The following is a 10125-nucleotide window of genomic DNA, read 5'->3' as shown; positions in this document are numbered from 1 at the left end:
ACAGTCTGGCCTCCAGGGGGAGCTAAGGGTTCTATTCATTAGGCCACTCCTCACAATCTGGTAAAACTGGGGGTTAGGCAGGAAGTTAGAGAGAAAGCTGACTGGGTTGGAACCAGGCAACACCTTGTGGCAGAGGGTGTTGTAGGGGAAGATTCGGAGGGGTCCCTGTCAGGGGTGGGATCCTGACAGAGGCCTAGCAACCAGAGAGAACGTTACGGGACCGTGCCTGCACGATATAGCGGCGGTACCCCAAGAAAGGATAAGAAGCGAAGTTTATTGTGCTGAGTGAGAAACGAGATCAACGCAACAAGGAGAATACCAGTAGGAGTCGTGCTGTAAGACTAGGCAACATCCTACTGAGGCGCATAACCGGTGGCCGGAACGCCGAGGAAGTATAGAGCTCCAAGCCAAACTTCAAACCTGCGGCAGGACAGTCAGTTACAGGCGGGCTGTCTCACCCAGACCCAGGAAGACACAAGGGGGGTAACAACAGGAGTGGGGCGACGCTAGAGTCCCGGAAGAGCTCCGAGCCTCCCCGTCATATGGGTGCGTCCTAACTGTAAGATCAGGGGGACGTAGAGGGAGAACATCAGAATCGAGTTGTGAGGGAACACGAGAAACAGACACAACAGTTGTGGCTACTATCCTGTAAGCACAGCAGGGGAGGACCACAACACACAAGCGCAGGAAGGTAGGCACAGATTTCCACCTGCAAAGGGAACTCTGGAGGTGCCATCGGACCGACCGGACTTGCGCAGCCCGGTTAACCATATTCCGGATTGAGGACTCAGAAGCCTTCAGTAAAGAGGTAAAGAGACTGCAACCTAGTGTCCTCGTTATTGACCGCGACCGGCACTACACCGCACCGTAACATCTGCACCATACCACTACCATTCATTGTGCGCCCCTCAGCAGGGTCACGGACCGGGTCTAGCCACCGTGACAACCCCAGAGCAGATCCAGGAACAAGATGTGCACACTGTCACTGGGTTGGTGCAGGCATGAACAAAATAGTCCAAGTATAGGAAAGAATCAGCCGCACTCAAATGGTTGAAAGTTCAGCAAACTGTGTAGTTTCTTTAATAACATATACAATAAACATCACCAGGTGCTTTTTTAGGAGGTAACTGGGTGGCGGACTATTCAATTCGGGTAACGTTTCGACCCCAGCGGGTCTTTATCAAAACCTCACTTATGCCGAAGAGGTAGAGGAAAGGAGAAAGAGCCGAGTTCCCATAGGGCAGCTCTGGTGGAGTTGTGTGGAAGCGCATCCGCCATCCTGCAGCGCCTGATGACAGCGTGGGGGAACAGACTCCAACCGGCAGCCCAGGTCGATCTGAGGAGCGTTGAGGAGGTTCCACCGTCGCACTGGGGTGTAGTGATATCCTTTAACTCCTGGAAAGGAAGGGGAGTTATCCAGGAGATCGGGGAGCCACTGCAGGTCCGTGTGGATCGGGAAGAAGTGGAGCCCTGCGGGGGAAGGTACGATTCCGATCTGGAGCCTGGTGACGCAGTGACCTATACCCGGTGGAGGAGGGAAGCTGGTGAAATGGGCTGGGTAGCTCGGGGCGTCCAGCGGTGTGTCGCACTCCAGGCCGATACCGGGACATCTGAGGACAAGCCCCCTGCAGAGAAGGCGATGGAGCCTGCCTCCGTGGAACCTCCGGAGGTCCGGGCTCACCGTGTGCCCCTGGGTCGTGCTTGCCCACGAGTAAGGAGGGCATCCCGCAGAGGGATCCTGTCGCTGCTGGAGCCAGGACCGGCCCTTGCTGCACCAACGTGACCCGTTGGCCGGGTGAGGCCTGGAAGGAGACCACCTCCTGCACAGCTACAAGAAGACTAAGTAAGCAAAAATGCTTTAATGATTGTAAATAAGTTCATCGTTTTCACTGTTTTGCTGCTAAAACCCGTCCAGGGTTAACTCTTAAAGGGATCCCTTTGTTGACCCGGGATCCCTATTGTTTTTTGTTTGTTTTCTATTTTTGCACAGTTATCAAAGGACTGCCGAATCATGGACGGTGAATGATTCAAAAACTGATGTTGTAAATAGTTTGCACCTTCTTAATGTGCTCTCTACTGGTTTTACATGAAGAAAGGACACTTTGCGAAGATACTGTTTTTGAAGACATTACCGGAGTCCTTATTGCGAACAGACTTGCAGCTTGAGAAGTTGCACTATCTCATAGAGACTTGGTCCCCTCTTAAAGGGGATGTTCATTGATAGTACTTAGAGAATGATGATGCTCTAAAAGGAAAAGTAATAATGCTGATATGTGAAAGTTAAATGTAGCTAACTAGTTGATTGTAAGAAATGTTTAATGATGTTGATAGAAGAACGAGGACAGGAAGTGAACCCGCATGGGGTTAGTTAGTGAGTCCTCCTAGGAGCCATACAGAGATGGCTCAGTGATCTTGAACTGAAAGAAAAATGATATGTTCTGTACTGTGTATAGTAGTGGAAGGACAGTAGGCCCGGGCGGAAAGGGGCAGTCCTGTGCAGAAAGGAGAGGCAGTAGGTCTGGAGCAGTTAGGACAGGCGGTCCTGCAGACGTAAAGTAGGAGAATGCATAAACGTTGAATAGCCTTATAATGTGTTATAAGAAGGTCTTTAGTGGATTTAGCGAGTACGTCCTTAAAGGCAATGTTGAATTATTGTTCAAAGATTTTGCACTTAGTAGAATACCCGGTTGGGTAAGAGAAGTTATTTATAGTCTGTTATTTAAAGTATTTAACCATGTTTGTAACGTTCAAGTGTCCTCACCTCCCATAAAGGGAAGCTCTGTTAAAAAGTTTACTTGTACTTGCATTTTCAAAATTGTATGTCTTTTTGCTGACATATATTGTTGTTTTCTTCCCAGTCCAGGAGTACTGGATTTAACCGGGGGGGACTGCAGCGCCCCAGAGTCCTGGTCATTGCAGTACTGTGGCTCCGCCGCTAAGGGGGGCTATGGTACGTCTGATGGCACTGAAGGAGTTCATCTGACCAGGTATCACAGACACCAATACATTTCACAGTCTGGCCTCCAGGGGGAGCTAAGGGTTCTATTCATTAGGCCACTCCTCACAATCTGGTAAAACTATGGGTTAGGCAGGAAGTTAGAGAGAAATCTGACTGGGTTGGAACCAGGCAACACCTTGTGGCAGAGGGTGTTGTAGGGGAAGATTCGGAGGGGTCCCTGTCAGGGGTGGGATCCTGACAGAGGCCTAGCAACCAGAGAGAACGTTACGGGACCGTGCCTGCACGATATAGCGGCGGTACCCCAAGAAAGGATAAGAAGCGAAGTTTATTGTGCTGAGTGAGAAACGAGATCAACGCAACAAGGAGAATACCAGTAGGAGTCGTGCTGTAAGACGAGGCAACATCCTACTGAGGCGCATAACCGGTGGCCGGAACGCCAAGGAAGTATAGAGCTGAAAAAAAAAAAATGTGACAAAACCAGCTCACCTACTAGGCATTTGTTGTGGGGAAGCCCGGATGACGTGCAGTCTTCACGTGAGGCAATAGAACAAATAGAGGAGAAAATCCAGCTTCCAAAAATATCAAAATTTATTGAAGATAAAATCCAAAGTCCAAAAACATGGTTCACAGGAGAAGAAATAGCAGCAAGCTACATGTTTCGAACAATAAGTTCTTTTTCAAAGCTCTTTGAAAAAGAACTTATTGTTCGAAACATGTAGCTTGCTGCTATTTCTTCTCCTGTGAACCATGTTTTTGGACTTTGGATTTTATCTTCAATAAATTTTGATATTTTTGGAAGCTGGATTTTCTCCTCTATTTGAAGTATAGAGCTCCAAGCCAAACTTCAAACCTACGGCAGGACAGTCAGTTACAGGCGGGCTGTCTCACCCAGACCCAGGAAGACACAAGGGGGGTAACAACAGGAGTGGGGCGACGCTAGAGTCCCGGAAGAGCTCCGAGCCTCCCCGTCATACGAGTGCGTCCTAACCGTAAGATCAGGGGGACGTAGAGGGAGAACATCAGAATCGAGTTGTGAGGGAACACGAGAAACAGACACAACATTTGTGGGTACTATCCTGTAAGCACAGCAGGGGAGGACCACAACACACAAGCGCAGGAAGGTAGGCACAGATTTCCACCTGCAAAGGGAACTCTGGAGGTGCCATCGGACCGACCGGACTTGCGCAGCCCGGTTAACCATATTCCGGATTGAGGACTCAGAAGCCTTCAGTAAAGAGGTAAAGAGACTGCAACCTGGTGTCCTCGTTATTGACCGCGACCAGCACTACACCGCACCGTAACATCTGCACCATACCACTACCTTTCATTGTGCGCCCCTCAGCAGGGTCACGGACCGGGTCTAGCCACCGTGACAACCCCAGAGCAGAGACTCAGAGGCCCGGTACCGGGTACTCCTCGGCCCTGTGGCAGTGGGGGCGCTACACTTATCACTAGCTGTTCCATAATGGGACACCAAGTGTGCAACACTGGCAGCTGTGGATGGAGAGGTTGTGCAACTGCGCTCTGTGGATGAGCTTTCACTTCTGCTGGAGGAGGAGGAGGAGGGGTGGCGAACGCCTACAGCCAACTGTTTCGTAGACCGTGGGCTAGGCAGAACTGTCCCACTATGGCTGTCCCCTGTGGACCCTGCATCCACCACATTAACCCAGTGTGACGTGATGGACACGTAACATCCCTGGCCATGCCTACTGGTCCATGCATCTGTTGTGAGGTGCACCTTTCTACTGACTGATTGCCTAAGTGCATGGACAATGTGGTCTTTGACATGCTGGTGGAGGGCTGGGATGGCTTTTCTCGCAAAGAAGTGTCGACTTGGTAGGTCATAGCACGGTACTGCGTAGGCCATCAGGGCTTTGAAAGCTTCGCTGTCAACCAACCGGTAGGGCATAATCTCTAAAGAGATTAGGCTAGCTATGTGGGCGTTCAAACCCTGTGTACGCGGATGTGAGGATGAGTACTTCCTTTTCCTAATGAGAGTTGTAGGGTGAGCTGGACTGGAGAGCTGCATATGGTGGAACTAGCGGGGGTGGTGGTGGACATGGCAGATTGAGAGAGGGTTGGTGATGGTATTCTTGATGTTGGCCTACATACAGTGTTTCCTACCAAGAGCCTGGTGATTCCCTGACTGCTTTGGCCTTGCGATGATACCTCCGCATTTACTGCAGGTGGTGTCCTAAACGGTGGGCTTACAGTGAGGGAAGCAATGTAGCGTTGCTGACTACCTTCATTCTGAGCAGGTGCACCAACATTATGGGACGTTTGGTAGTTAGTCCAGGCTTGCAACTGCATGCTGGTTAAATGTCTACGCATGCACGTTGTATTTAAATTTTTGACACTCTGCCCTCTGCTAAAGGTCTTTGAGCATTTCTTACAGATAACTTTGCACTGATCATTCGGATCTTGGTTAAAAAATTGCCACACTGCACTCTTCCTACTATCGAATACCTTTTCAGGCATTGCACGCTGTGCTACTTTTACCGGATGGCCACGCTGTCCTAAAACTGTTTTTGTTTTTGACACACGTTTTTGGCCTGATACGGGCCTGCCAGGTGAAAGCTGTTGCGATGTTGATGCCTGCTGCGGCTCATCCTCCTCCGCTTCTGAGCTACTGCCAGTGGCATCCTGTACTGTTGTGAACTCTGTTTTTGGGCTCCCTCTTGTGGTCACAAGTGGTACTGTGTGAGTGCTGTCTTTGGGCTCCCTCTGGTGGCTCTTTGTGTCTTTCTGCAGGTCTGAGGCGGATCAGCTGTCTCGTTATCTGTTAGCTGGTTTCCTATTTAGCTCACCTGGACTTTCAGTGTTTGCCTGCTGTCGATGTATTCAGTGCTATCTTGATCTCTCCTGAATTCCTTCGCTATCAGTCTCTTCAAGAGAAGCTAAGTTTTCTGTTTGGTTATTTTTTGCTCATTAGTGTTCAATATGTTTCTTGGTTATTTACTTGTCCTTGTCCAGCTTGCTAATATGTGATTTCCTTGCTTGCTGGTAGCTCTAGGGGGCTGAGTTTCTCCCCTCACACCGTTAGTTGGTGTGGGGGTTCTTGTATTCTCAGCGTGGATATTTTGTATAGGGTTTTTTACTGACCGCACAGTTCCCTGCCTGTCTTCTGCTATCTAGTATTAGTGGGCCTCATTTGCTGAATCTGTTTTCATTTCTACGTTTTGTATTTTCCCCTTACCTCACCGTTAATATTTGTTGGGGGCTTACTATATCTTTGGGGTCATTTCTCTGAGGCAAGTGAGGTCTTACTTTCTCTATAGGGGTAGCAAGTTTCTCAGGCTGCGTTGAGACATCCAGGAATTTAGGCACGTTCACCGGCTACCTTCAGTGTGATTGGTTAGGATCAGGTTTTGCGGTCAGTCCAGTTACCACCTCCCTAGAGCTTGTTCTATGTTCAGTAACTTAGCTAGTTCATTCTGTGATCCTCAGCCACTAAGGATCAAAACACTGTACCCCCAATGGCTGCCAATCTGGGTCAACAACTGGGTCATCTATCACCTCCTCTTCTATGTCCTGTGCACCTTCCTCTGTGTCACCGTGTAAGGTGCTAGAACGTTCGGGAAGGGGCACCATAGTATCATCAGGGTCAGGTTCTGGCTCAGTACACTGCGAGGGCAATGTTGTGATCTGAGTCAATGGAACAGCATAATAATCTAGCTGTGGCTGTGCATCTGTGCACTCCATGTCCGATTCATCTTGTAAAGGGCTGTGAACTATTTCCCTTTCTAACCCTGGCACGGTATGTGTAAAGAGCTCCATGGAGTGAACTGTAGTGTCGCCTGCCGCATCCTTCACATTTGCTTTGGGTGAAGGACACAAGGAAGCGACTTGTTCCTGACCGTGAGCATCCACTGACGACTCGCTGCTTTTAAATTTGGAACTTTCGGAAGAGGAGGCGAAAGAGCTAGAGGCTGAGTCAGCAAGGAAAGCCCAAACTTTTTCCTGCTGCTCCGGCTTTAAAAGCGGTTTTCCTACTCCCAGAAAAGGGAGCCTTCGAGGCCTTGTGCAGCCAGACAATGACGCTGGCTCAACAACTTGAGCCTTAGGTGCTATTTTGCTTTTCCCACTACCACCAGATGCTCCACCACCACCACCATCATTAACAGCTGGCAATGACCGCCCACGGCCTCTTCCACCAGACTTCCTCATTCTTGGGAAAATGTAACCAAACTAACAACCATTATATGGTACTGCAAAACAAGGTAGAAGATGTATGTAAACTTGTTGAGAATTTAAATCTCCCTTTTTATGTGTGGGAGACTACTGCAAAAATCAGGCCCACTGTATTACACTACACAGTGTATGTGGCAGAATGAGGCTGGCAGATATACGACAAACAGAACTGACGCAGATGTGTTATGACCCCAATGGCAGAGGGTCTCAGAAATAAATACCAAGTCTGCAAACACAAAAAACCAGCTCATAGGGCAGTGGTAACTGGGCTGACCGTATATCTAATCCTAGCACCACAAATAGCAGCAGCCGGGGAACGTGCCTACGTTGGTTCTAGACGTCTCGCGCCAGCCGGAGAACTAACTAACCCTAGAAGGGAAAAGATAGACCTTTCTTGCCTCCAGAGAAAAGACCCCAAAAGTTGGATACAAGCCCCCAACAAATAATAACGGTGAGGTAAGAAGAAAAGACAAACGTAAGAATGAACTAGGTATGTAGCAAAGAGAGGCCCACTGACTAATAGCAGAATATAGTAAGATGACTTATACGGTCAGCAAAAACCCTATCAAAATTTCCACGCTGGATATTCAAGAACCCCCGAACCGTCTAACGGCCTGGGGGGAGAATACCAGCCCCCTAGAGCTTCCAGCAAAATCAGGAATCACATTTAGTACAAGATGGACAAAAAATAAGAGCAATGCAAATAACCAAAAATCAAGGAAGCAAGACTTAGCTTAATTTTGCAAGAACCAGGATCAGCAGACAGGAGCAAACAGGAAGGACTGATTACAACGATGCCAAGCACCAGACTGAGAATTCAGGAAGTTAATATAGCAACACCCCTGGACTAACGACCCAGGTGGGTGCCAAACTGAGGAAAGACAATCCCAGAGTCATATCACTAGTGACCACAAGAGGGAGCCAAAAAAGTCTAATTCACAACAGTACCCCCCCTTTAAGGAGGGGTCACCGAACCCTCACCAAGACCACCAGGGCGATCAGGATGAGCAGCGTGAAAGGCCCGAACTAAATCGGCCGCATGCACATCAGAGGCAACCACCCAGGAATTATCCTCCTGACCATAGCCCTTCCACTTGACCAGATACTGAAGCCTCCGCCTGGAGAGACGAGAATCCAAGATCTTCTCCACCACGTACTCCAACTCGCCCTCAACCAACACCGGAGCAGGAGGCTCAACAGAAGGAACCACAGGTACAACGTACCGCCGCAACAAAGACCTATGGAACACGTTGTGAATGGCAAACGACACCGGAAGATCCAAGCGAAAGGACACAGGATTAAGGATTTCCAATATCTTGTAAGGACCGATGAAGCGAGGCTTAAATTTAGGAGAGGAGACCTTCATAGGAACAAATCGAGAAGACAGCCATACCAAATCCCCAACACGAAGTCGGGGACCCACACCGCGGCGGCGGTTGGCAAAACGCTGAGCCTTCTCCTGTGACAACTTTAAGTTGTCCACCACATGATTCCAAATCTGCTGCAACCTATCCACCACAGAATCTACCCCAGGACAGTCAGAAGGCTCCACATGTCCCGAGGAAAAACGAGGATGGAAACCAGAGTTGCAGAAAAATGGCGAAACCAAAGTAGCGGAACTAGCCCGATTATTAAGGGCAAACTCAGCCAACGGCAAGAAGGTCACCCAATCATCCTGATCTGCAGAAACAAAACACCTCAAATAAGCCTCCAGAGTCTGATTAGTTCGTTCCGTTTGTCCATTAGTCTGAGGATGAAAGGCAGACAAAAACGACAAATCAATGCCCATCTTAGCACAAAAGGATCGCCAGAACCTGGAAACAAACTGGGATCCTCTGTCAGACACGATATTCTCAGGAATGCCGTGTAAACGAACCACATTCTGAAAGAACAAAGGAACCAGATCGGAAGAGGAAGGCAGCTTAGGCAAAGATACCAAATGGACCATCTTGGAAAAGCGATCACATACCACCCAGATGACAGACATGCCCTGAGACACCGGAAGATCTGAAATGAAATCCATGGAAATGTGTGTCCAAGGCCTCTTCGGGACAGGCAAGGGCAAGAGCAACCCGCTGGCACGAGAACAGCAAGGCTTAGCTCGAGCACAAGTCCCACAGGACTGCACAAATGACCGCACATCCCGTGACAAGGAAGGCCACCAAAAGGACCTAGCCACCAAATCTCTGGTGCCAACACCGAGGAATGAACCTCGGAAATGACTCTGCTGGTCCACTTATCAGGAACAAACAGTCTGTCAGGTGGACAAGAGTCAGGTCTACCAGCCTGAAATCTCTGCAACACACGTCGCAAATCCGGAGAAATGGCTGACAAGATTACTCCCTCTTTAAGAATACCAACTGGTTCTGCGACTCCAGGAGAGTCAGGCACAAAGCTCCTTGAAAGAGCATCAGCCTTCACATTCTTTGAACCTGGTAAATACGAGACCACAAAGTCAAAACGGGAGAAAAACAATGACCAACGGGCCTGTCTAGGATTCAGGCGTTTAGCAGACTCGAGATACATCAGATTTTTGTGATCAGTCAAGACCACCACACGATGCTTAGCACCCTCGAGCCAATGACGCCACTCCTCAAATGCCCACTTCATGGCCAGCAACTCCCGATTGCCAACATCATAATTCCGCTCAGCAGGCGAAAACTTCCTAGAGAAAAAAGCACATGGTCTCATAACAGAGCAACCAGGGCCTCTCTGTGACAAAACGGCCCCTGCCCCAATCTCAGAAGCATCCACTTCAACCTGAAAGGGAAGTGAGACATCAGGCTGGCACAAAACAGGCACTGAAGTAAACCGGCGCTTCAACTCTTGGAAAGCTTCCACGGCTGCAGGAGCCCAGTTAGCAACATCAGAACCTTTCTTGGTCATATCCGTCAAAGGTTTAACAACGCTAGAAAAATTAGCGATAAAACGACGGTAGAAGTTAGCAAAACCCAAGAACTTCTGAAGACTCTTAA

The sequence above is a fragment of the Ranitomeya variabilis genome, chromosome 5, assembly GCF_051348905.1.
Source record: "Ranitomeya variabilis isolate aRanVar5 chromosome 5, aRanVar5.hap1, whole genome shotgun sequence".
NCBI classification, from domain to species: Eukaryota; Metazoa; Chordata; class Amphibia; order Anura; family Dendrobatidae; genus Ranitomeya; species Ranitomeya variabilis.
Note: the sequence above shows the minus strand (reverse complement) of the source record.